Below are 25,282 nucleotides of genomic sequence, written 5' to 3' on the forward strand. Positions count from 1 at the left end.
TTATTTTTTCTGTATGTGACTGCGAACTCAACATTCTAAACCTGCATTCACTTCACTATGCTGCAACGATTATGTCACAATTCTATGGAGTCCATCAGGAGGAAAAAGGGTGCCTTCATTGCAAATTCACACAAAACTGCATTTAATAAATAATTACATATTTTTGGCAAATATGTTTACTATATCTTCGATCAGCCTTCATGGCACTCTGATCACACGTCCCGATCGTGTCTTCAGAAAACTGGGGACAGGCAGTAGAAGTCGAGGGGTTTTCGCTTGTGCTTTCAGGCCCATTCTCTACATCTCCTCTAGTGAAAGTAATGTCATGTGCATGCTGGCCTTCATTTTATTTTTATGATCCAAGTCTTATATGCAGGTTTCTTGCACAGTACTTAATCTGCTGTTGGTCCATTGAGGTAACTTGTTCATCACGGGACTCCTGAACATTAAGCTTGCAGGGCTTTCTCCTGTGGTCGATTGAGGGGACGAACGGTAAGCTCGAAGAGTAGAATTCAAGACAGTTTTTAAGGTCGAGATTTTCCAATGCAGCATGCTGAACAGCTTTCTTAAGAGTACTGATGAATCGTTCGACAGGGCCAGTGGCCTGTGGCAAAAGAGGTGTACTCTTCTGATGCTTCACAATAGGATGACTGAGAAAGTCTCTGAATTCTTGACTGTTGAAAGGTGGGCCGTTGTCAAATTTTAAGAACACAGGAACATCCCATGTCGTGCCGATGCCATCAAATCTCCCAATGACTCGTTCTTGAGTGATAGATGAGAGATCTTCAATAAATGGAAAATGGGAGTAGTCATCAACAAGCACCATCAGGTGATATCCATTGTCAATTGGATTGAAGAAGTCAATGGCAATTCTTTCACATAATTACTTTGGAAACGCTGACATTTTTAAAGTGTATTGAGTCGTTTTGAATGAAAGGAAGTTGCATACATAACAGGCCTTCTATTCTCTTTCAACTCTCTCATTGAGATGAGGAAACCAGACTCGGTCTAGGAGACCTTGTTTTGAGGCAGTGATTCCACAATGTCCTTCATGGGCCACTTCAATTAGCTTGTGTCGCAGACTGTCTAGAGTAACAATTCTCGAATCTCTCGGGATAACGCCTTCTTGAGTGATGGACAGCCCATCTTTGATTTTTTTAAACTTTTGTTATTCATGGTCACTGGTAAGAAGTCAAGTGTGCTGGTTCCAACACTGATGTGTACTAATGTCTTTTAGATTTAACATGTCATTATCTTAACTCTTGGCAGTCACAATCTGTTCCAACAAAATGGTAGCTGCTGTGCTTGATTTCACTATTAAATTTATGTGGGCTTCAGCTGTCTTGGAAGGGGTAGCCTGACACTGTAGGAGCACTCTTGGGAAGTAGTCTGCAGGGTCAAGGGTTTTGATCTTTCCCTGGTTGGTGCACAATTGTATAGTTGTTCTCTTGTAATCATAGACCACAACGTTCAATGTGAGGAGGTATCTTGGCCTTTGGATTGGATTGCCTAAGATGGTCAACAATAGTTGATGATCTGTCACAAGCGTAAAAGGCTTTCCATATAAAAATAAGTGGAAATGTTCACAAGCCCGCACCACTGCTAAATGTTCTTTCTCAGGTTGTGAATTAGAACGTTCAGTTTGTGATCAACTGCTGCTTGCATATGCACAATATGTCTTCGAGCATGTGGGTGTTTGTTGTGCTGTGCAATCATTGCACATAACCCGACTGGGCTAGTGTCAACAACAACCTCAGGATTGAGCTTTGGGTCAAAGAATGCTACTTCGGTAGCGTTTTCAATAGCTTGTTTAATTTTCTTGAAGCTTTGCTCACATACATGTGACCAAGGAAATTAAACATTCTTTTCCGTCAAGTCTCTCAAAGGATCACTTATGATGGCAAAGTCTCACATATATCTAGAACAGTAGCTGGTCAAAGATTGAATGCAACCTGGAAAAATCTTGTGGGAGACTGGCAGTTGACAAAGCTCGCACTTTAGCTGGATAAGTTTCATACCCCCTTCAGAAACTGTATGGCCAAAGAATTTTAGCATTGTCTTCTGGAACTCGCATTTCACAGGATTCAAAGTTAAACAGGCATCAACAAGTAAATGACACACTTGCATGAGAGCTTTATCGTGCTCCTTCTGTGTAGCACCGAAAACCAATATGATATCACTATAATTGAAAGCATTCATGACAGGCTGTCTGATACGTCAAATTACATCTTTAAAAAAACCCTGCACCTGGTGACACACTGAAACATAGTCTTTTATATCGGAACAGACCAATATGTGTAGAGAAGATTGCAATTCTCCTCAAGTTCTAACTGATGATATCCTTTATTCAAATCAAGGTGAGAGAAGCCCTTCCCTCCTTTACTTGGGTTATCATGTAGGCAATGTGCAGAGTGCAGACCTGGATGTTGCTCTTTTTCAATTGCCTTGTTCACTTGGCGCATGTCAACACAGATGCGTACATCTCCTACACTGTCATTTTTGGGTCTTACCACTATGGGAGAAACCCATGGAGTTGAACCAGTGAACCACTCAATGATAACATGTTTGGGTAATGATCCAAGTTCTTATTCAGCTGCTTCCTGGAAATGAAATGCAATTTGTTTGTGTCTTTAGGAAACAGGAGGGATGTCCTCATTTATGTGTAATTGTATTTTCATAGTCTTGAGTTTTCCTAACCCATTAAACAACAATGGAAACTGACTTATTATTTCATGACGAGCATTCAGGTTGTAGTTCACAGATATCAGTCGCATATCAGTAGCTATCCAGAAGCTGAGTAAGCAGGCACTTGATGCCTTACCTTGAAGTACATGAATGGGTGCTTGTACTTTTGTGTTCTTGTGTTTCATCATTGCTACAAATGAACCTTGACTTTTTAATGGTGTCTATGCTGCCCATGTATACACTATAATTTTCAACGGCATAAGTCGGGGCAATAGAGATAGTTCATTGTATTTCTTCTCAAGCATAATGTTTATTGACACACAACTGTCGATAAGAATAGATATGGAGCAAACATTTACTTTTAGTGTAATCTTCAGACAATGTTTGAATGACTGTTGTGCTTTTCATGTTGAGTTTTCCTTGACTTGTAATTTTCTTCACATTCAGCCAGTACAACATGCACACTTTTTTCAGAGGTAACCATCAACATTGCAGAACAATCTTCATCCCTTTCAGGTGATATTGATACCAAAGAACATTTTGACTATGATTTAGGGATCGACTTTTTTGGTGTAGTTTTGCCTCAACTGGTGTTGTAGCTTGGCCTTTTTGGCGTGAGTAGAATGTCACTTCTGGAACACTGAGGCGGCTATTTTCTCTTTGCACCGTGACACACTCACTTTTTCCTTTGACTTGCATACTGTCACAAAGTGGTTTTCCTTCCCACAGCCTTTGCAAATTTGTCCAATGGCAGGACATTTACTTTTGTGTGGAAAACGAAATCCACACCTGAAGCTCAATTTCTTTTTTCATGGAGACATCGCTCTGTGTCCTTCTGCCTTGAGATTTTGTTTACTATTCATGTTCATGACTGACTCACTCTGGGCACCTGCGGCCTCCATGTCAGCAGTTTGGTGATCAGCACACTCTTAAGCTTTGCAGCCATGAGAAATTGCTCCAGACTAAGAGTTTCTCTCAGCATTTGTCTGAATGAAGCTGACAGGCATCCCTCAATAAGTCTGACACGTATAACTTCCTTATCATCAAACTCATAAAACTAACAGTGTTTGATGAGCATATCCAATCTCTCAAAAAGTTGTAGATGGTTTCACCAACTATTTGTCATTCTTGGCTGAAAATTTTCTTTTCCTAAGTTACATTTGGCATTGGATTTATTTATTTTTTCCTGGAGTTTTATATAGTGTGGAAATATGGATTTTTCTGGTCAGTTATGTCCCCTATCTTGGACCCCAACGGTTCTATGTGCATGTTACAAGTACATGTATGTTCCCTCTAGTTCCAGTTATGAAGACGCAAATACATGTGTGTCCACCGTTAACATGTCCTCTGTTGATCCGCCATGAATGGGCCGGATATTCCATTCCTAAGTACGAAAGGCCACCGCCTTTATATGGTTCACTTATGCCATTTTTACAGTCCAGGCAAGTAGGCCCTGATTCTGTCATCAAGCTTCTCTTGCTTTCTGCCTCTGAAAGCTCCAGTCCGAGCCTGCATCTGTGACCATGAACTTTGTCTCATTCTCTGCGCGGCTCACGAAGCCTGACATCAGCTTGCTGCCTGCCAAGAACTGTATTTCACCTTCGGAAATTATCTGCTCCGCTCCCTGGCCAATGCATTCCTGTCTAGTAGCTTAAGTAAACATTCTTCCAGCTACCAAGCAAAGGCCCGACTTCTCTGTCTTCATACAAGTAATTCATAGCCCTGTTACTATGGAAGATTCCGCCCTCGCATCTAGTGTAGACACTTAGACGCTTGTACACGCACTAACAGTCAGTATAGTCAGTATAGAATAAGATTCTACTCTAAGAGACCTCTCTTTTGGATAACATAGTTCTTTAAACATAGGATGTTAGATATGATTTGGGATTAGGTTGACTTGACCCTCCAGACTTCTGTCGCCACATGTAGAGCTAAATGTCAAGTCCCCTTCACCCCCTAGTTGCACGTCAATCACACGTCATACTGCTGCGCGCGCATCTCTGCCAAGTATTTCTGCTCATACTGCGAAATTATCTCATAGATCCACCCATTTGTGACATCACAACCAATGACGTTTCTCTGTTACGCCCTATTACGCCTCTTTTCATTACGTATGTGTATTCTTATCTGTATTATCAGCTGTTACGCCTCCTGCATCTGTCTTAATGTAAATGCTTTTCATATATATATTGTTACCTGTCAATAATGTATTGCCTTCACTTCCTGAACCTTCGTGGTGATGGAACCTGAAATCCCTGATTCGAATCAGTATTGGAATAAAGCCCATTCCGAACCTCTAATACCACGGATCCTGCCTCTTATTTACTGAGCTATTTTTATTATGTTTCCGTATCAAATTAAGTCCCGGTAATTAAATTATTTACCACATGAATGGCGCCCGAACAGGGACACTTTCTCATCTCACGCGCCGGCGGTGCGTTGCAGGCCCGGTCTCCTGCCACAGCTGGACGGACAATAACGCGTACCAGCAGGATTTCCTGTGTCTCCCTCCGGTCAAGCGGGGGCGACTGAGGCTGCGATCAACACCCAGACGAGGCGGTGAGAAGTGCGAAGTATCCCGACCAGAGCCTAGCTGAGAGAGCAAGATCCGAGGTATACAGAGGCCCACCAGTTTCCGAAGTCCCAAGTCGAGTCCAGTGTCCAAAGCGTTCGAGTCGAGTCCAGTCCGGTTCAAGTTCAGTCCAGTTTCTGAGGCCTTCCGTTTCCGAGCTACCCGGTGAGTACCATTACTGGGGAGGCGTTCTGGCGTGCACATAAGTTGTGCCGGTCCAGACGGGGTTGGGTACACAAACTCGGTCTGCACTGTTTCAGCAGTGTATCTGTACTGTTTAGCAGTATATCTAGTATATCAAGTATATAAATTCAGAATAATTCAGTTCAAGTCGAGTATTATGTTTAGTGATTAAGTTTTCCTTAGATCGTCATCATCATTGTTGCTCAGTTAAATGTTAAATGTTAAATGTTTGTAGTACGTTCTGCATATTGTGGTATGAATGACTGTTCATTATTGTGATTACTGTATTAAGTTTGTTCAAGATCAAGTATCAGATCAGTTCTTAATATGCCGCTCTTTTCGAAACTAAGACAGATCACAACTAGAAAAGGGGTACTCGAAGAAGCTGTTCCCATTCCTCCTAGGGACACTCCAGGGTACTTCATGTATCATAAACATGGCCTAGACGCCATATTATTTCTTGATCTATGGGTAGACTACACTAAGGAATTACCAGAAAGTCAGAGGTGGCCCGCAGCGGGGACCTGGGATGCAGAGTGCATCGTGAAAGTAGAGGAAGAATTATGGAAAAAGAAAGCTAGACAATCACAGAAAGACGCCATTGAATTATGGCGTAAAGAATCACATAGACGAACAGAAAAAGCACGTAGACAGGAAGAGAAGAGTAAAGAGAATTCTAATGAAGTCCGAGAAAATCTATTAATTAAAGAAGGTGCACGAGTGAAATCAGAACAAGTAGACAGACAAAGAAATGCCCTTATGAATGGTATGTATCCCCTTCTGGCCGAAGGATTACCTAAGGCTACTCCAGGGATACCAAAAGACTTGCCAACCCCATTATTTCCAATAAAGGTACATTCTAAGGGGCATCCTAGAACCACAGAAGATGTTTTTCTTTCCTCATATTTAGATGACGCAGCTCCCGAGTATGCTCATCCCGCCCCACATAGACCGCCTGCCAGGGAGGTTCAACGCCAAGATCCAGTACCCGTATCGTTACAGCAACACGTTCTGACACAAGTTCCGGCAAGCACATCTGTTTCTGCATCTGTTCCTACAGCTACTTCTATAGCTGTATCCACGCCTATAGTTGCTGTATCACGTTCAACGAATCCTTTCACACCCGATACCCCAGATGGGGCTACCGGAGGTGCTACCAATATCTTTTCTACGCCACCTAGAATAAATAAACTTACTTTTCAAGAGTCAGCACATTCACGTACCCCCAAACTCATAAATGCCCGTACGCTTAAGGAACTTCTTATAGATTGTAGATATGACCCTGTGCCCGGAAAAGAGGACGAAATGACCCTAGCATCATTACGTATCAGACGAGCCGCAGTGTATTTAGGGAAATTACCAGGAATGACTGCACATCTAGATAATATATATCATTTTGTCCAAACCGGGCGAGATTCTGAATGTATTAACAGAGCTATGGAATACCAGAAAGTGGAAATACAGGGGGAACTGTTGCGTTTCCTCATAAATTGTGTGATCAGGAATCAAGACCGACCGGGGGTAGACCCGGAAGCAATGCAGATTCTTACCAGGTGGAGCCAGAATATATCAGAAGGGAGACATGATAAGCAAAACTGTATAATAGCCATGTGCCGAAAGATCCGAAAAGAAATAGAACGCCTACACGAAGAAAGATTAGCGGTAGACCAGTTCGAACGAAGCGAGGAAGAAGCATCAGGACTGCCCACAGGACAGTCAGAAACTATAGCCTATGTAGGTAGAAGAAGATCTTGTAATAGTACTAGATGTCTTACTGATCCGATACGTCCGATGTGTCTAGAAAATAACAGGAAATTTCAAACACCAATAATAAATATAAGGTCTAACGAGCATTCATTCCAAGCAGCAGATAAATTACTCCGAGAACGAAGGGGTTATCATTTTCTCGATTCTATGGATGAACAAGAATTAGCCAGGTCAGCTGTCCATTGGGTTGACAGTCCCGGGAAGTATAGTGATGACACAGTAGCTCACACATTTTTGAATCTCACCCCAGATGAACAGCGTTTAGCTGGGATTTATATGATTCAACAACTTCTTATACTATATAAAAGCCAACATTCAGATCCTGGTCCCTTACCTGATATATTGACCGAATTACTCACGAATAGATGGAGAGGTTCAGGTACTAAGCTAATTAAAGAAATACTAGAATCAAGAAAGCAGTACATTCTTTTTATATGCCCAGAACATGTCTCACTGCCCATCAAGGAAAGAACCATGTATTACATGGACAGACAGAATCCCTTACGAGAAGTGCACCCAATAAAGGGCGAGGACAATGAGTTTAAACGTGTATATGTGTATACGCCCATATCGAAAATAGAATTGTTGGAAATGAAGAAAGTGGTACCCAGTCATGACAAAGACCCAGCGGGTTTCCACCGAGAAATTAAAGACATGTTACTCATGGGAGAGTATACCTATCCCGACATTATGACAATATTAAAGGTATTGATGCCTGCTGGCATTTATGAAAAACTCAAGGAAAAAGAGTGGGAGGTAGGAGACCAAAAGATAGATTGGACAGCATTAGAAGCAGAAGAAAAGGCCCGAGGTCCAGGTTCGGGGCTTGGGGACAAAACTAAAGCACTACCAGGTCTACTAGTACAGGTACTGCCACGTTTATTAACCACGAAAAAGGAAGACTGGGGTGCAATTTCAGCCTGTAAACAAAAGCAAGATGAAGACACTAGTGATTTCTATGCACGATTTGAAAAATGTTTTGGTATAAATAGTGGTATAAAAGCAAGTAGCGAATCATACCCACATCTGTTTGTGACAAAATTAGTTGAAAATTCCTTGCCCCAAGTGAAGAATAGAGTATTAAAATTCGAGAGTACCTGGCAAGGTAACACTCCATCACAAATGTTACAAATGTTACAGTATCATCACAATAGAATTAGAGAGGAACAAGATCATGAACAAAGACGCATGAAAGACACGAAAATGAAAATGCTAGTCTCCCAGACAGTTCCAGTTGAAGGACATAAAAAGGGTACGACACATTCTGGCGATTTAGCGGGACCTGTAAAAGGGACATGCAACTATTGTAAACAACTAGGTCATCATGTACACGATTGTCCAGTCCTGAAGCGTAATATCGCCACGGGCATTACAAAAGAAAGACCACGGCCACTTAGACAGGATCAGAATGAACAAGGAGCCTTGCAGCATGCACAGTCCATGCCAGCTCCACAACAGACTATACAGTTTGTGCCAGCTGCACCAGCGCTGCCTGTTGCTGCCACGCAAACCACGACACGACAACTGTACCAGACCGCACAGTATGACTATCCTGATTATCAACGATATGCATGAACCAGCCTAGAGAGGGAAGTTGACTTACCCCTTATCGAGATCCCTGTAGATCAAGAAGGACCTTATGTACATAGTGAATTATTAGGCCAAGACAGAAAATTTTTACTCGATACAGGGGCAAGTCGAACAACAATAAAACGTAGTGAAGTTCCAGGGGCACCCCTCTCAGGCTCACAGAATATTTCCCTTGGTTTTTCAGGAAAACCTATTGTTAATGAAGTGTCACAACCTCTTCCACTTACGATAGGACCTTTGACCCGAACTACAGATTTATTGCTTACTAAATCATGTCCAGAAAACCTGTTAGGAATAAAAACACTGAAGGCTCTAGGAGCTATAATATGTTGTTCTCCGGAAGGAGTAAGATTGTTTTTACGTGATTTTAAAGGTCATTATGTGTCTAGAGACATGGATCCCCGATTGCAGACTTTACCTACACATCTATGGGCACAAGGCCCTACTGATGTTGGTTGCATGAATATTACACCATATCGAGTCACACTAAAGGCAGGAGTGGTACTACCACGAATGCGACAATACAAGTTACCACCAGATGCTGTAGTGGCTTTACTACAAATCATTGACGAGCTCATTGCCCAAGGAGTGGTTGTAGAAACCGACTCCAATATATGTAATTCACCGATAATTCCGATTCTCAAACGAACAGATCCGAAGGCCCCGCCAGTATATCGATTGGTTGTTGATCTGCGCGAATTAAATAAGTGTATTGTGCCGCAATTCCCTGTGGTCCCCGATATCTCATCATTACTGACAGCTATTGATTCCGAAGCAACATTCTTTACTGTAATTGATCTCAAAAATGCTTTTTTCAGCGTCCCAATAGATCCGGAAAGCCAATATTTGTTCGGATTTAGTTTAAATGGACGTAGCTTCAAATTCTCACGCGCACCTCAAGGATTTACAGAAAGCCCCAGCATCTATAGCCAAGCACTGAAACGAGAACTCGACAGTATCCACATGCCAGTTAACACTGCCTTGCTTCAATATGTCGATGATCTGCTGATCACCGCCCGAAGCGAACCTGAATGTGAAAAAGCATCACTGACAGTTTTACAATTTCTAGCCGAAAAGGGGCACAAGGTGTCCCCTTCTAAGCTGCAATTCTGTGTCCAGCGAGTTATTTACCTTGGTCACTCGCTGTCCAAGGAGGGAAGGCAGCTTACACCAGACCGCATTCAGTTAATAGCTAACATGCCAATACCCAAGACACAAAAGGAGGTGCGGGCTTTCATAGGCCTCACTTCATATTGTAGACAGTGGATCCCTCAGTATGCATTTCTAGCAAAACCACTCATTCAGTTGACAACACAGGAGGCAGCCACATCGACTGTTCTCCCTTGGACTCAGGAACATACACAAGCTTTTGAAAGCTTAAAGAAAGCTCTATGCCAAGCACCCGTTTTAGCAACACCATGTTACAGTAAACAGTTTACACTCTTTATCACAGAACGCGAAGGTACTGCCTTGTCAGTACTCACACAGGAACAAGCAGGAGCACACAAACCATGTGCTTATTTTTCTAGTACATTAGATCCCGTAGCTCAGGCTCTGCCTGCGTGTCTGAAATCAGTGGCAGCGACAGCTTTAGCAATCAGACAAAGCGATGCCATAGTGTTAGGACATCCATTGACAGTACAAGTACCACATGCAGTGGAGGTTCTTGTGAATCGAACGCAAACACAACATTTGACTATAGCAAGACTTACAGGGTATGAACTAACACTGTTTCAGCCACATATAGAAATCAGACGTTGTAACACATTGAATCCTGCCACACTTTTACCTGTAAATGGAACAGACCCACTAGCCCATGACTGTATGGATGTTATTACAATCACGACGAAACCCAGACAAGACTTGACAGACGTCCCATTGTCAGACCCAGACCTGACGTTGTATGTAGATGGTTCATGTATGAGAACAAGTACAGGAGAGCTAGTGGCCGCGTATGCAGTCACAACAGACACTGAAGTCGTTGAAACAAATCGTATTAATACCTTGTCAGCTCAAGCAGCAGAGCTCGTCGCTCTGACACAAGCCTGTATTCAAGCCACAAATAAAAAAGTCAACATATACACTGATTCACGTTATGCATTCGGAGTCGTACATGACTTCGGCGTGCTGTGGCGAGAGAGAGGTTATTGAACTTCTCACGGTGCCCACATTCAGCACGGACCCCTCATTCATGCCTTATTAGATGCAATACATTTACCCATTGCAATATCGATTATGAAATGCAAAGCACATACGAAAGTTACTGATATCATTTCTCAAGGCAATGATCTAGCTGATAGAACAGCTAAACAGACTGCTCAAACTCAAACATCCGAGATGACAAAGACAATAGTCCAGACGCCAACACATTGTATGACGGTTAAAGATCCTACTCTTGACGTAATTGATATACAGACACATGCTACACCAGAAGAAATAAAGAAATGGACTGAATTAGGAGGGATCCAAACGGATCAAGGATGGTTGATGAAGGAAAAGTCTGTGTGGTTCCTTCCTGATTCAATGGTCCAAGTCATTATTAACACTATCCATAGTCCAGCGCATCTAGGAGAGAAAGCTATGCTAGACAGCATTCAACATATTTGGTTCAACAAGCATTTACGAGCTGCAGCCAAACAAAAGGTTCGTACCTGTCTGATCTGTTGCCAGTTCAACCCAGGAAAAAGCGTTCCCGTAGAACAGGGTGGATTTCATCCTCCTGATCACCCTTTTGAAGTCCTCCAGATGGATTATATCCAGATGGAACGATGCAGAGGATTCAAATATGTTCTCGTAGTTGTGTGTGCTCTTTCCCGTTGGACAGAGGCATACCCGGTTTCAGATTACACTGCCCCGACTACTGCCAAACAGTTGGTTCGAGAATTCTTCCCACGATACGGTTTACCACGTGTTGTTCACTCAGATAACGGCCAGCCGTTCTCATCCGAATTAATGAAACACGTTTCACTTTTGTTAGGCTATCAGTGGAAATTCCACTGTGTCCGACACCCCGAAGCAGCGGGTCTCGTAGAAAGACATAATCAGACTCTGAAAATAAGATTATCCAAAATATGCAGAGAAAAAGGTGTCGACTGGGTAGTAGCATTACCAGTTGCCCTCTTTTACACAAGAATGGTAGCACACTCTCGAACAGGGCTATCCCCGTATGAAGTGATCTTCGGCAGACCACCAAATATGTGGGGGACGCCTATACCACGCAAAATAACTGATATTGACTGTAACATGCTGACAGATTACTTGGCTTCCTTGATGTCTGCACTACAATCTTGTCGTTCACAGGTAGCTGCAGCTTTTCCTGACAACACTGAGGTGAAACCCCATGACGTGGTTCCGGGAGACTTAGTCCTCGTGAGGAACTTTGATCGAAAGACGCAGCTGGAACCTAGGTGGAGGTCACCTCAGCTGGTGTTGCTCACAACAAGAACAGCCGTGAAGATCGAAGGCAGAAAAGGATGGATTCATTCAAGTCATATCAAGAAATTTCATGGACTGAAATCAGATGTGAATACCACACCTTGTGTGTCTTCACCCATTGACTCAAAACTTCCTTTTGTGGAAAAAGGTGACTCCGAACTTTATAAATTAAAGCTCAGGCCCAATCAGTCGAGCAATTTGATTGTTTAAGTCCTCTCCAAGGTGAAGCGGTTGAATTGTCTCTGACATGTATCCCTTGGACCTGAATAGAGAAAACACCCGAAAAATGTTGAAACGACAGGCGTACTGTAAATCACTGCGTAGTCATTGCATAGTGACGTTATTAATTTTGTTTTTCTCAAGTCTTTTAATAATTACTGCAAGTATATTGTTGCACATATATTATCCTATTTCTAGACATGTTTACAATGTTACTGCTGAACATTCTTTTAGTGAATTACCTCCGCTTGAATTGTCATACAGATTTGCGCTGCGCAATAACACTTTTATTAGTATGTTACATCATTCCCATCAGGTTAGCAATGCTACAAATTGTTGGATATGTGGCCGACTCCCTCCCTATCAGAACTATAAAGGAATTCTACCTCTTTTTCCATACCCGTTCACACACAACGGCTCCTGTGGAGCATGGTTTAGCTTAATTAATTCTCTGGATTCGAATTCTGCAGTTTATCAAGATAACTGGGTATGGGGAAATTTGAATTTAGTTTTACTTAAGGTCTGCTATCCTAACAAGGAGGGACTTCCCAAAAGAACAGGAACTGATCTAGAAAATGAAGTATATGGATTAGGTAATTTTACGCTTAATCTTATGATCCTAAATGTCGAATCCGAAGCTACTCCAATTTTGCCCGCTATGTCAATATTTCCAGTAAAAGGTGAATTATGTATAAGAAAGAATGGTTCCATACATATGGGCCATAGTAGATGCACCACTGTAGTAGAATTTAGTGATCAAGGCAAGTCTACATTTAGAGCTTCCCGCCATTCCTATTTTATATGTGGTCAGACGGCATATGTACGTTTGCCTCTAGATTGGGATGGTACCTGCTACATTGGATTCCTTTTGCCACCTGTTTTCCTAGCTCCTCCTGATTATCACAGAAATACTCATTTAGTACACAATAGAGAAAGGAGAGATCTCCCAATAGTCGATTACACTGAAACGGCATGGGAAAAATACACAGATTTCAATAAAGGTCTCTTTCCCTATATAGGTACCGTTACTAATAGTAAGCTGATACGTAGATTGACTAGAACCCTTGAAGCAGTAGTGAACGAAACTATTTCCGCCTTAGGCAATTTAACAAAAGAGCAGTCTGCTATGCGGATTGTTGTGCTTCAAAATCGTCTTGTCCTTGACGTCATCCTGGCCGATAGGGGCGGAGCTTGTAGGGTCATCGGATCAAGCTGTTGCATATTCATACCAGAAAATTCGCCATCTGTATATAAGGCCATAACCCGCCTTCATAAGATTGTAAGCCAGATACACCAGAATCCAGGCACCTGGACTTGGTCCGGTTGGTTTTGGAGCGTGATATCAGCCTGGGGATGGAGAGTTCTATCCTTCCTAGGTATTGGCCTTCTCATATTATTCAGTTGCTGCTTATGCCTGCAATGTGGACCAGCGATTTGTGGTCTGTGTGCCACATCGTGCATTCCACATCAAGATTTTCATTCAAGATTCTGGAAGAAGAAAGAAGAACAAATGATGCTATATGAACAGATCAATGGATTAATGAAGATTGATATCTCTTGACGGGCAAGTAGGGGACAAGGAGGGAATGTGGAAATATGGATTTTTCTGGTCAGTTATGTCCCCTATCTTGGACCCCAACGGTTCTATGTGCATGTTACAAGTACATGTATGTTCCCTCTAGTTCCAGTTATGAAGACGCAAATACATGTGCGTCCACCGTTAACATGTCCTCTGTTGATCCGCCATGAATGGGCCGGATATTCCATTCCTAAGTACGAAAGGCCACCGCCTTTATATGGTTCACTTATGCCATTTTTACAGTCCAGGCAAGTAGGCCCTGATTCTGTCATCAAGCTTCTCTTGCTTTCTGCCTCTGAAAGCTCCAGTCCGAGCCTGCATCTGTGACCATGAACTTTGTCTCATTCTCTGCGCGGCTCACGAAGCCTGACATCAGCTTGCTGCCTGCCAAGAACTGTATTTCACCTTCGGAAATTATCTGCTCCGCTCCCTGGCCAATGCATTCCTGTCTAGTAGCTTAAGTAAACATTCTTCCAGCTACCAAGCAAAGGCCCGACTTCTCTGTCTTCATACAAGTAATTCATAGCCCTGTTACTATGGAAGATTCCGCCCTCGCATCTAGTGTAGACACTTAGACGCTTGTACACGCACTAACAGTCAGTATAGTCAGTATAGAATAAGATTCTACTCTAAGAGACCTCTCTTTTGGATAACATAGTTCTTTAAACATAGGATGTTAGATATGATTTGGGATTAGGTTGACTTGACCCTCCAGACTTCTGTCGCCACATGTAGAGCTAAATGTCAAGTCCCCTTCACCCCCTAGTTGCACGTCAATCACACGTCATACTGCTGCGCGCGCATCTCTGCCAAGTATTTCTGCTGATACTGCGAAATTATCTCATAGATCCACCCATTTGTGACATCACAACCAATGACGTTTCTCTGTTACGCCCTATTACGCCTCTTTTCATTACGTATGTGTATTCTTATCTGTATTATCAGCTGTTACGCCTCCTGCATCTGTCTTAATGTAAATGCTTTTCATATATATATTGTTACCTGTCAATAATGTATTGCCTTCACTTCCTGAACCTTCGTGGTGATGGAACCTGAAATCCCTGATTCGAATCAGTATTGGAATAAAGCCCATTCCGAACCTCTAATACCACGGATCCTGCCTCTTATTTACTGAGCTATTTTTATTATGTTTCCGTATCAAATTAAGTCCCGGTAATTAAATTATTTACCACAATAGCGTGAACTTGAGTCGAAGGTTTTAGCTATCAGAGCACTGTACACAAGCACCAGTTGCGTTACATGAGGACACATTCATTTTTGTTAGGCACGGGGAGATTAAGTGACTTGCCCAGAATTACAGGATGTTGTGCGTCTTTGCCAAGATTTGAGGTCGACAGCCCTAGCCGTTAGGCAGAATTTAGGCTTGTTCGATTTGACGGTATGTGATTTTGTCAGCTCGCTGCATTTTCTTTATGGCCTCCTTTACACCAGCAAGATTCTTAAGGTATTTGATCATCTTCTTGTTATCTGTTTCTTCTAGCACAACGATTAAACCAGCAAATGTCTCTATACAAGCAGTCCATCTGTTGCCAATTTTCAGCTTTTTGGCAGTATCGAATGCTGGTGGTAGTTTCAGGATGGTGGCAGCATTTTAACCGTTTGAAGAACTTACTGATGTGGCAAGTAGTGTTCTTTCTGACTAAATGTAATAAAGTTCTCCCCATGTCAGCTTATAGTGCTGGTAGCACTACAAAAAGGAAAAATTACTTTGGCTGTTTTTTTCTACCAGGTCATATTCTTTATATTGTCCCTGCTTTTTAAAACTATGCGCTCTACCCTAGGGACACGTAGGCAAGACCTTAAGGGTTGCAGATAAGTAGTAATAAGATAGTTTGGGACTTTGGAAGTGCTTTTAATTCCACAGATGAATATTGATACATTTTTATTTTAAAACCAGCCTGCAAGGCAGGCCTGACTTTAAAATGACATCAGACACCACCGCGGTGCACATCATATACTAGGGACGTACAGGTAGGCTGTCCTTACCAATCAGAATTATACCAATCAGCATATACCTGTAAAGGATAGAGCACTGGCCCTGGGCCTTGATAGCAGAGCCAAAGGACTTACAGAGTCTATAGCCACCTGCATCAGTCCAAGAATGGAGGGGATCAGGGCAAAAATGGCACATTTCCTACAGGAATAGAGCAATACAGCTGCTTTTCACCACACATCAGTTGCAAAGAGTGTGGTGTCTGAATATTTTGCCTATGTGTAATAACTACTAAAAGGAAGAATCCCATTCAAAAAGATGTCAGCACTGGTAACTATGAAAACTCAGGAAACGTTACTCACTGTCATCAGGATCAGTGCCGGTTTCTTTAGGAGTGGGAAGATGAGGCTTGTCTTGTGAGATTATGAGAAATGCCTACCACCAAGGTGACAATGGTGATTAAGTGTAAGACAACTTACATGAGAATGCTTTGATGAAGGGCAAGAGTAACATATCATATTGATAGAACGTTACTTTGAGGGAGCAGAGTATGTCAATGAGATAGGGCTTTGAAGGATGGCCATTGCATGATTCTTTGAGGAGGGGTGGTTGTAAGAGAAATAGACTTGGTGCCAGTGGCAGCTCGCCGAAGGAGTGCTGCGGGGCGGTGGGCGGGGGATTGGCAGGGTGGTGGGTAGTGGACTCGAACATACGATGGACAGGAGTAAGGTAAGTGATTGAATAAATAAAACTATTTACCTTGCGCTCGCTGCATCGCCCCTCCTCTGCACTGCCGCACCACCCCGCACCACTCCCTTGGCGAGCCGCCACTGCTTGGTATTGTTGATGTGTTGTTGAATTGTCTGTATTTTTTCACTGAAGAAGAGATTTATGGTATTGCATGTGTCAATGGAGTGTGTGAGAGCCAGGCAAGGTGGGGGGTTGATGAAGTGTATGATTGTGTTTAATGATTGATAGTGTTGATATAGTTATTTGCTTTAGCTGATGTGGTTAGCTGTTTGTGTGTTGCACGGAGGGATTTCAGTATCATGAGGTCATCTGGAGTTCTGTTTCTATTGCATTTTTTTTCTGACAGCAGATGGAGCGATTATTGTCAGCAAGTTCTTTAGTGTATCTGGGTGCTAAAGGTTTTTGTGGGTACTGGGATGCTAAAGGTTTTAGCTTACACTTTGGTGTTTTAGTTAGAAGTTGGATGTTCACACTCAGGGGTGTTCACAAAGATCACCTAAAATAGTGTAATTGTGTACGTCTTGCCTTACATTTTTTAGGAACTTTACTACTTTGGGCAATTCACAAAATCCGAGAGTAAAGCCACTCAAAAATGTAGTCTCACACAGCTACAACCCCTGAAAAAGGGAGCAGAGCCACATTTACAGTTACGGCTGGAAAGAAGAAATAGCATTTAAGTCCAGCACCACAAATGACCAATCACTGACACACTTAGATTGAAAGTAATGGCAGTTAGGACTTAAACTAAAACCGCTCCTGAAATATTGTTAATTTTTTTTTTTTAAACATTTACACATCTAAGTAAATATAATTTCATGTTAAAAAACATATAGAGTTAAAGGATATTTATTATTTAGTTATGAACTATTTTAGAGGTTTTTTTTAGAGTTTTTAGTTTTTTAGTGTGTTGGGAGAATTTTGGAGGACTATTGTTGTTGGAAATTGTTTTAATATTTGGGACAACTTTTGATCTCTTATCCAGTATTGTTCGATGGGTAGTTTGGCTGTTCGGCCATTTTGGTGGTACCATTCAGAGGCTCCATCTTGAGCTACATTCTAGCTCTCATTTCTCAGCCTCCCTGTATGTGACGATCACCTATAAAAACAGACGCAATGCATGGACGTCCAGAATACGCCATCGTGGGTGCTGTGCTGGCACTCCTTGGAGAGAGCAAAGGCAAACTCTTCTGCACCTGCCTATGACTGAATGGGTCCAGGAACTTTGGCCCTTATCCATCAGCTCAGTTAATTCATACCGCTGCTGTGCTGCGGAACTGCAGGGTTCTGGTTTCCAGTGAGTGTTGGCACAGCGTTCGTTTGCATCACTTGGAAAGTAATTGTCCACATTGTAAGTTTGTGGTGATCACTTGCCTGTTAAAGATCTGCCTACCAGTCTGGGAGTTTCTTGTTTCTTTAAACTAAATTGCAGGTCTTTGGGCAAACATATATTGGAGGTGATTAACCTCATTCTTCATTGTAAGTTAGATGCCATCTTTTTAGCGGAGACATTGCTTAGTGACTGTTCTACACCTGATATTACACTGGCCTTCCTGGCTGACTATGGTATAGTTAAATGGGACCATCAAAACAAAACTGATTATGGAAATGCGCTACTTGGGAGCCTGGAAGTCAGTGTTGAAGAATAAGCCATTGGTTGTGGTCCTAACTGCATCATAATGAGGCCCTATGTTACTTGTTCTCACTAGATTTTCACCTACTTGCTTGCTATTTTTACTCACCCCTTTTCATTAGTGTGGGCCTCAACTAACAAGTCTGAGCTTCAGCTCATGCCTGAGTTGAAGTTTTAGACACACGCATTAGATGAAGTATGAGGTTGGTCCTTCTTAAGGAAAGCTCAGAAGGAATGTGCACCTTTGAATAAGAGTACACTTCTGCACATTTTTGCATTATGTTTCTGGATTTGTCAAAGGGGAATAAAAGCAAAAAGCTTACTCGGGTCAATCGTTATTCAGACTTGGTCTGTAAAGTGGTTCTAGTAGCTAAGACTCAGTCAGCAGAAAAGATGCTTCTGGTCACCACAGAAGTGGAAAGTAAAGTAGAACATGCGCAAAGTTTCTTTCTTGTGATCATACAGAATCAAGATGCTAACAACATGGAACTTTCAGATGCTAGTAATAGACTAAAATCCACAATGAATCAGGTACCTAAGGAGTACAAAGTTAGAGCCTCTGAGAGTAGTTTTCTCGAATGTTGAACCTTTGTGGAGTCTACAACAATTTACCCCTCAAGTCCTTAAGGAAATCCTGAGACACTTATTAAGCTATTCCTGCCATTTAACCCCAATCAACTTGAGTGGTGACTAGAATACCTAAGTGATTAAGTGCAATTCATAAAATAGTGCAAGCCAGGGACTTTATTCCTCCTCTAATGTTATTTTTTCTAGAACCTTCTTATGCTTTTTAGTTAGCTTCTTGAAAGATCTGACAAGACAAACATACACAGATGGTGTTAAAATGTTACCAAATTAAATGTATGTGAATATATTATGTAATTTTAAATATAGAAACTTTTAAATATTGACTTGGGACACTAACGATCATTTCCCAACTGCTCATAGGTATAACACAAGACAATTTTGTAGACCCCCCTTCCCCTTTTTTCTGTGATGGATAATTGATAAAAAACATTAGAGGAAAAACAAATATGACAGTGACATCATTGCAAGTCTTGCTGTTATTCCTACAGAATTTAGTGACTTTTGCCCACAAGAAGGAGAACATGAAATTGATCAGTAGCTGTAGTTGGTAAAAGGTGTAGATAATGCAAACATTGGGCCTGATTAGGATGTCGGTCGGTAAGCATCCGACCGCTCAACGGAGGCTTACCACCCGACATCCTTGCTTCGAAGTCCGACTGCCATATTGCAATGATGGTGGTCAGAGTCCAAACCGGCCGGCCAATCGTACTGGCTTCCAATGGGCTCAAGGAGCCCATCGGCCAGTTGGAACCGCCACATAATCCCTTACGGATGGCATTTCTGCCGTTGGGATGATGATGTTGGTTTCCAACAGGCTTTCCATGTCGGGAAGCCTGACATGGAAAGCCTGTCAGAAAACAACTTTGGGGGCCCCTAGCAAGGCCCCCTTCCCTCCGCAGCCTACAGTTGTGGGCCAGGGGCCTCTATGGCGCCCCCCTGTAAATCCATGCATTGTGTGCAGTGAGGTGCCTGCCTTTACAGTAACTCCCAATTCTCTATTGGAGCTTGTGCTGTGGCTGGTTTCTGACCACCGTACAAGCTCCCATAGGGAAATGGGAGTTTGCCACCACACCTGCTGAGAGCAGTGCTCTGCTGTTTAAGAGAAGCAGGATTCACTATAAAAATGGATAAATGCTAAATTTGGCACACCATTTCTAGTGAAGGGGTTACACCTACATTAAGTCTAGTTGAGGCTGTTAAGGAGGCACCATTCCATACCAATAAAGAGGAATTGGAATCATTATTATGTCTAGCCGAGTACATGTCAAAATATACAAAATACTATGCTGACTTAGTTCATCCTCTTAGATATTTCCTTAAAAAAAAGTAACATTGTTTGATTGGAATACTTAGCACTTAAACACCTTTGATAATGTAAAAAAAGGACATCATTCCTGCTCCCAATATTGGCAACTTTGATGTAAGAGTTAAAACCATCTTGACCACAGATGCCAGCAAAAAAGGTTTAGGACCCACTCTCTCAAGTTTTTGAAGGAACTGAAAAATTAATCGCTTTTGATTCTAGGTCCCTCAAAGATGTTGAATTCAACTATTTTGCAGAAGAAAATGAGGCATTAGCCTGTTAATTGATGCTAAATAAATTCAGGTTTTATTTTTGGGTATGCCCTATCCTTTAAGGACAGACCACAAACCCTGTATATCTTTATTTTCGACCAAAGGTATTGAAAGAGCAACACAAAGAGTAGCTAAATGGGTTTTAGGTTTAGGGTTAGGCAGTGGCGGCTCCTCCATACGGGCGTTTGGGCGCCGCCCCCCTGCTTTCTCGCAGTGCGAGAAGGCAGAAACATAAATGGTAATAACTACCATTTATGTTTCTGCCTTCTCGCACTGCGAGAAAGCAGAAGTGCCTGATCGGGGGTGGGCGGTCCTGCTTGAGGGCAGGGGGGAGTGGCTTGCCCAGTGTTGTGCATAGGGACTGTTTGGCCGGCCCTGGGGCCGATCAAACAGTCCGTATGCACAACACTGGGCAAGCCACTCCCCCCATGCCCTCGAGCAGCACCGCCCACGGCGCCCACTCTACATAGCGAAAATGGTCCCGGCTGGGGCGCTCTCTACTGCGCCTCAGCGTTGTGATTGGCAGAGCGGAGGGAGGGAGGCTGCCTTTCATTCATGACGACATGACGACGAGAGCTTCAGGACGGCGGGAGCGGCAGTTTGGACGCATCCAGAAGCTGCGGTGTTGCAGGACGGAGCGGGAGTTGGAACGCATTCAGAAGATGTTGCAGGACGAGGATGGTAAGTTTTATAATATTCTTTCCCACCCGCCTCCACCCCCGTGACGACCCCCACCCCCATCATGCCGGCCGTTACTGTGAAGTTATGAATGTACAAAACTATTTTAGGCCCTCCTTAGGCCTAAAATAGTTATGTACATTCATTACTATTTTAGACCCTCCGGTGCCGTATCAATGCCAGTCAGGGCCGGCTTTAGGGCGGTGCGATCGGTGCCACCGCACCGGGTGCTGGAATCCTGGGGGCGCCGTGTTTGAAAGTTTATTATGCCTTTGAAGCACCTGCTGCAGCATTTCTTTCACCCCGCAATTACCAGGCCTCACATAAATGTCAAGATAACTCGTGCCGCCATTGCTTCTAATTCTCATCAAGCCATTCCGTTTCGATAACAAAGAATTGTAAATGGAAGCTTTTTGGAAAAAACTGCCAGAGTGATGGCGCGTTCTTCTGATGGAAACAAAGGTTCATTTCTCAGAATTTCAGCTCTGTGTGGAAGTTGTGTCGCTTGTATTGGCGGATGGAAAAGGCTGCAGCCGAGGAGCGGTGCGCGCGTGAAGGCGTCTATGTCACCTCATACACACACCAATAGACCTTTTCTTCTCTGAGAATATAGTGTGATTAATTATCTTCCTGGAGAGAGAGATCAGCATTTTGTATAGTTGTGGTTTTGACTTAGGTGAAGTTAGTGCAGAGGGTTAATATGCCTGCTGCAGAGAACGTGTACCATGTAGATTACAGATGTAAACAGATCAGCAGGTTACTTGCAATGTATAATTTAAAGTCCTTAGTCCTAATATAGAATAGTGAGGTATTAACTTTCTTCCTAGAACTGCATACACGCTGCAAAGTACAGAACATTGATCAATGTTGCAAAAAGGGTTAATTTGGCTAGAAATCGATTCTTATTATTAAAGAAAACTCCCAACTATGCTGTTTCTTTTTCGACTCTGAGTTTGTGCTTCTCCACACCAAGCACTCTTAAACTATGCTGCCTACCAGTATGGATGACATGATGTGACTCCTACACTTTTAGTCCTTTGGCTTACGTAACATTTCCTACACAGTGATTTACACATGTATGATTGAATGTCTGTGTGTAATATGCATGTGATGCAAAGTGCTCAGACACCCTGCACTGGTATGAGTGGCGCTATATAACTAATTCAATGCATCTGAGAGAGTGTGGTTATGGAGACTTGGTCACTGTTTTCGCCACCCAATCTTTGGCCCTAATGGAGACCTGAGGTGACATATAGTTCATCTTTCTTTGGCAATAAGGTCAGGCGGCTAACGCCAATGTTCCCTTTTCTTTTAAAATAATGCAGTCAGGCTAAATGGATGGCACGGGTGCAAGCAGGAATGAAGCACGATATGGGACAGTTTTAAATGTGTTTAATTATTTCAAGTCTACATATCCTACCTACTTTTATAAATATTCTTGCTTTCTGAAATGTGGTTTAACCTGCATCCTTTGGGCCTTTTTTTTTTGTTCTTCAAAATTTCCTTGGCGTGAGGGTCCTGCAGTTCCCCTTTAGTCAATCAGGCTCGCTATGACACAAAACACATTTAGACCCTTTTTTTACGCCCCACCACTTTCAAATGTCACCAGCCACCACTGGGGTTAGGTTTACAAGGGCACAATTTCCACACAGAACATGTTCCAGAAAGCAAGAATGTTGCTTTCTGACTGCCTTTTAAGGATGCCTCATAATAGTAGCTACCATGATTTGGTATTACCAGAAGAATCTATACACTCTTTGGTGGTTCCAGGTATCCTTAAGAGAAAGTGGAAAAACCTCATTAGCCTTGATACCATCATGGCCTAAGTGAGAGAAAAAAACATACACATATGTCCTAAAAAGATTAACGATTTACTAGAATATTTACATCCATTTTGCAATGTAAGAAACAAGTTATCTTTAATTGGACTATGCCTTTCTACCTCTTTTCCACATTACAGACAAACTTCCCTTACAGCATTCAACATGTTATGCTCATCACCACACGTACCTGCCAAGGAGTTTTCACGAGTTTTAACAACTCACTAGCACTAATTCAGTCACGTTTAACAATTGAGGATGTTTAGATTTTTAAATAATCTTCTAGGTACATTCATGTCGGAACAGGAATCGGGTGAGTGTAAAGCAAAGCACTTTGGGAGTTGTACTTGTTGTAAGCTGTGTAGCGGTAACGGTTAGATCAGGTGACCAATTAGAACACGATTGCATTAGGGAGGGACTTTGATTCACGCGCTAGGTTTAAAAACCGAGCGCTAAAATGGGGGAGTTCATACCTTTTTCTTTTGAGATGTGGACGATGAGTTGTTAAAACTCGTGAAAACTCCTTGGCAGGTACGTGTGGTGATGAGCATAACATGTTGAAAGCTGTAAGGGAAGTTTGTCTGTAATGTGGAAAAGAGGTAGAAAGGCATAGTCCTACGGGCAGAATGTTTTGTTTGGGATTGGAGAAATTAACGGAAGAGTAAACAACCAATGGTCTATAAAAATGTTCGCTAGAGACAGGGGGCTGTTTATATCGGTTTAACACGATCGGTTGGTCACGAAGAAGGTTATGATTAATAGCAGTATATAGAATAAGATGTTGGTTAACTGATTAGGAATTAGCTAAGAAACTACACAGGGTACAAGGGGGAGGTTATTGGGGTGCGACAGACAGAGGGGGATGATTTCTCAAATCAATTTTTGTTCACTATAAAGCACAACAACATTTACATTACAGTATATTACTGCTGTTTGTAACATTTCGTTTAAAATATTTAAATGTATTATGATATATGCATAAGCCAATATTAATTATGAAATGTTTTACTTGTAGTTACCCCTGAAGAAGGACTCATGTAGTCCGAAATGCATTGGGTTTTAATAAAGAACATGCCTTGGATGAATCATGCGTTGATCATGTTTTTGATAGAAGTCCGGATGGTCACATCAGAAATATAAGAGACTTGGAAAATTGCATGGTACTTCACGTGTGGATCAAGTGGAGTTGAGTTTAAAATAGAGAAATGAACGATTACTTGGTAAAGAATGGATTAACTTAAAAGCACTGATGATTTGTGCATACAGTTGTGTGACTGGCTTGGGGTGTAAACGACGCCCCATTTATTTTGATGCATTACCCGTGCCTCCAGGGCAAGGCACTATGCCAGTAAGCACGCATTCTCTGAGGATTTCAGGACAATATCGGGACAAGGATTGAATAGAAGGTGTGCATCCCATTACCCCTGTATAACATCTCTCTGTACTATGACATCCTTCACTTATATCCATAGGGTTACATCTCTTCAGGAGAAATTTCCCTTATAGCCTTTTACAGATGTCTGCTGAGTTATAGCTGAGAATACTTTCCAGCTTGGAATTTCCTTTGCTTAGTTGGAAAAACTTCATGTTTATGGACTTTATTTTCTCATCAGAGCTCTTTATTGAGTATCTGCACTAACACCTTTATTCCATCTTAGATTGCCATTCTAAACCCTAATTAAGACTGGGGAAATTTCATAATGGAACTCACTTGTTGTATTTCCTCTATATTATGTGTAATCTTTACATATATAGTATTTTCTGGCACATGCATCAAGCTAGGATTTTGTGAGTCCTTAATTGTAAATATTAGGATTCGCAATTAAGGTCTCGCAAAATCCTATGCATGTAGGAATCGTTATAATAATAGCGATTCCTACACAATCCTTATTTGCGACTCGCAAATTGCGAGTCGCAAATAAGGAATAGCTTCCCATTGATTCCTATGGGCCTACAGGCCCATAGGAATGAATGGGAAATTGCAAGCGCAATTTGCGAGTACCAATAGGTACACGCAAATTGCACATGCAATTTCAGTGTGCAAGGGTTTCAAAAGGACACCCTGTTGCACCCCTGAAATCGACCTGTGCACATATGTTGCGCACACACATGCCCTAAGGGGAGCCATTCCCATTTGTGATGGGCTTACCATCTACTATTGGGACCCGCTATTAGGAAGGGACGCCCTTGGCACGCCCCTTCCTAATAGCGAGTTGCAAACCCTTTTTTGTGAGTCGGTAATAGGTTACGCAAATAA

The sequence above is a fragment of the Triturus cristatus genome, chromosome 2_1 (assembly GCF_964204655.1).
Source record: "Triturus cristatus chromosome 2_1, aTriCri1.1, whole genome shotgun sequence".
In the NCBI taxonomy this organism is placed as follows: domain Eukaryota; kingdom Metazoa; phylum Chordata; class Amphibia; order Caudata; family Salamandridae; genus Triturus; species Triturus cristatus.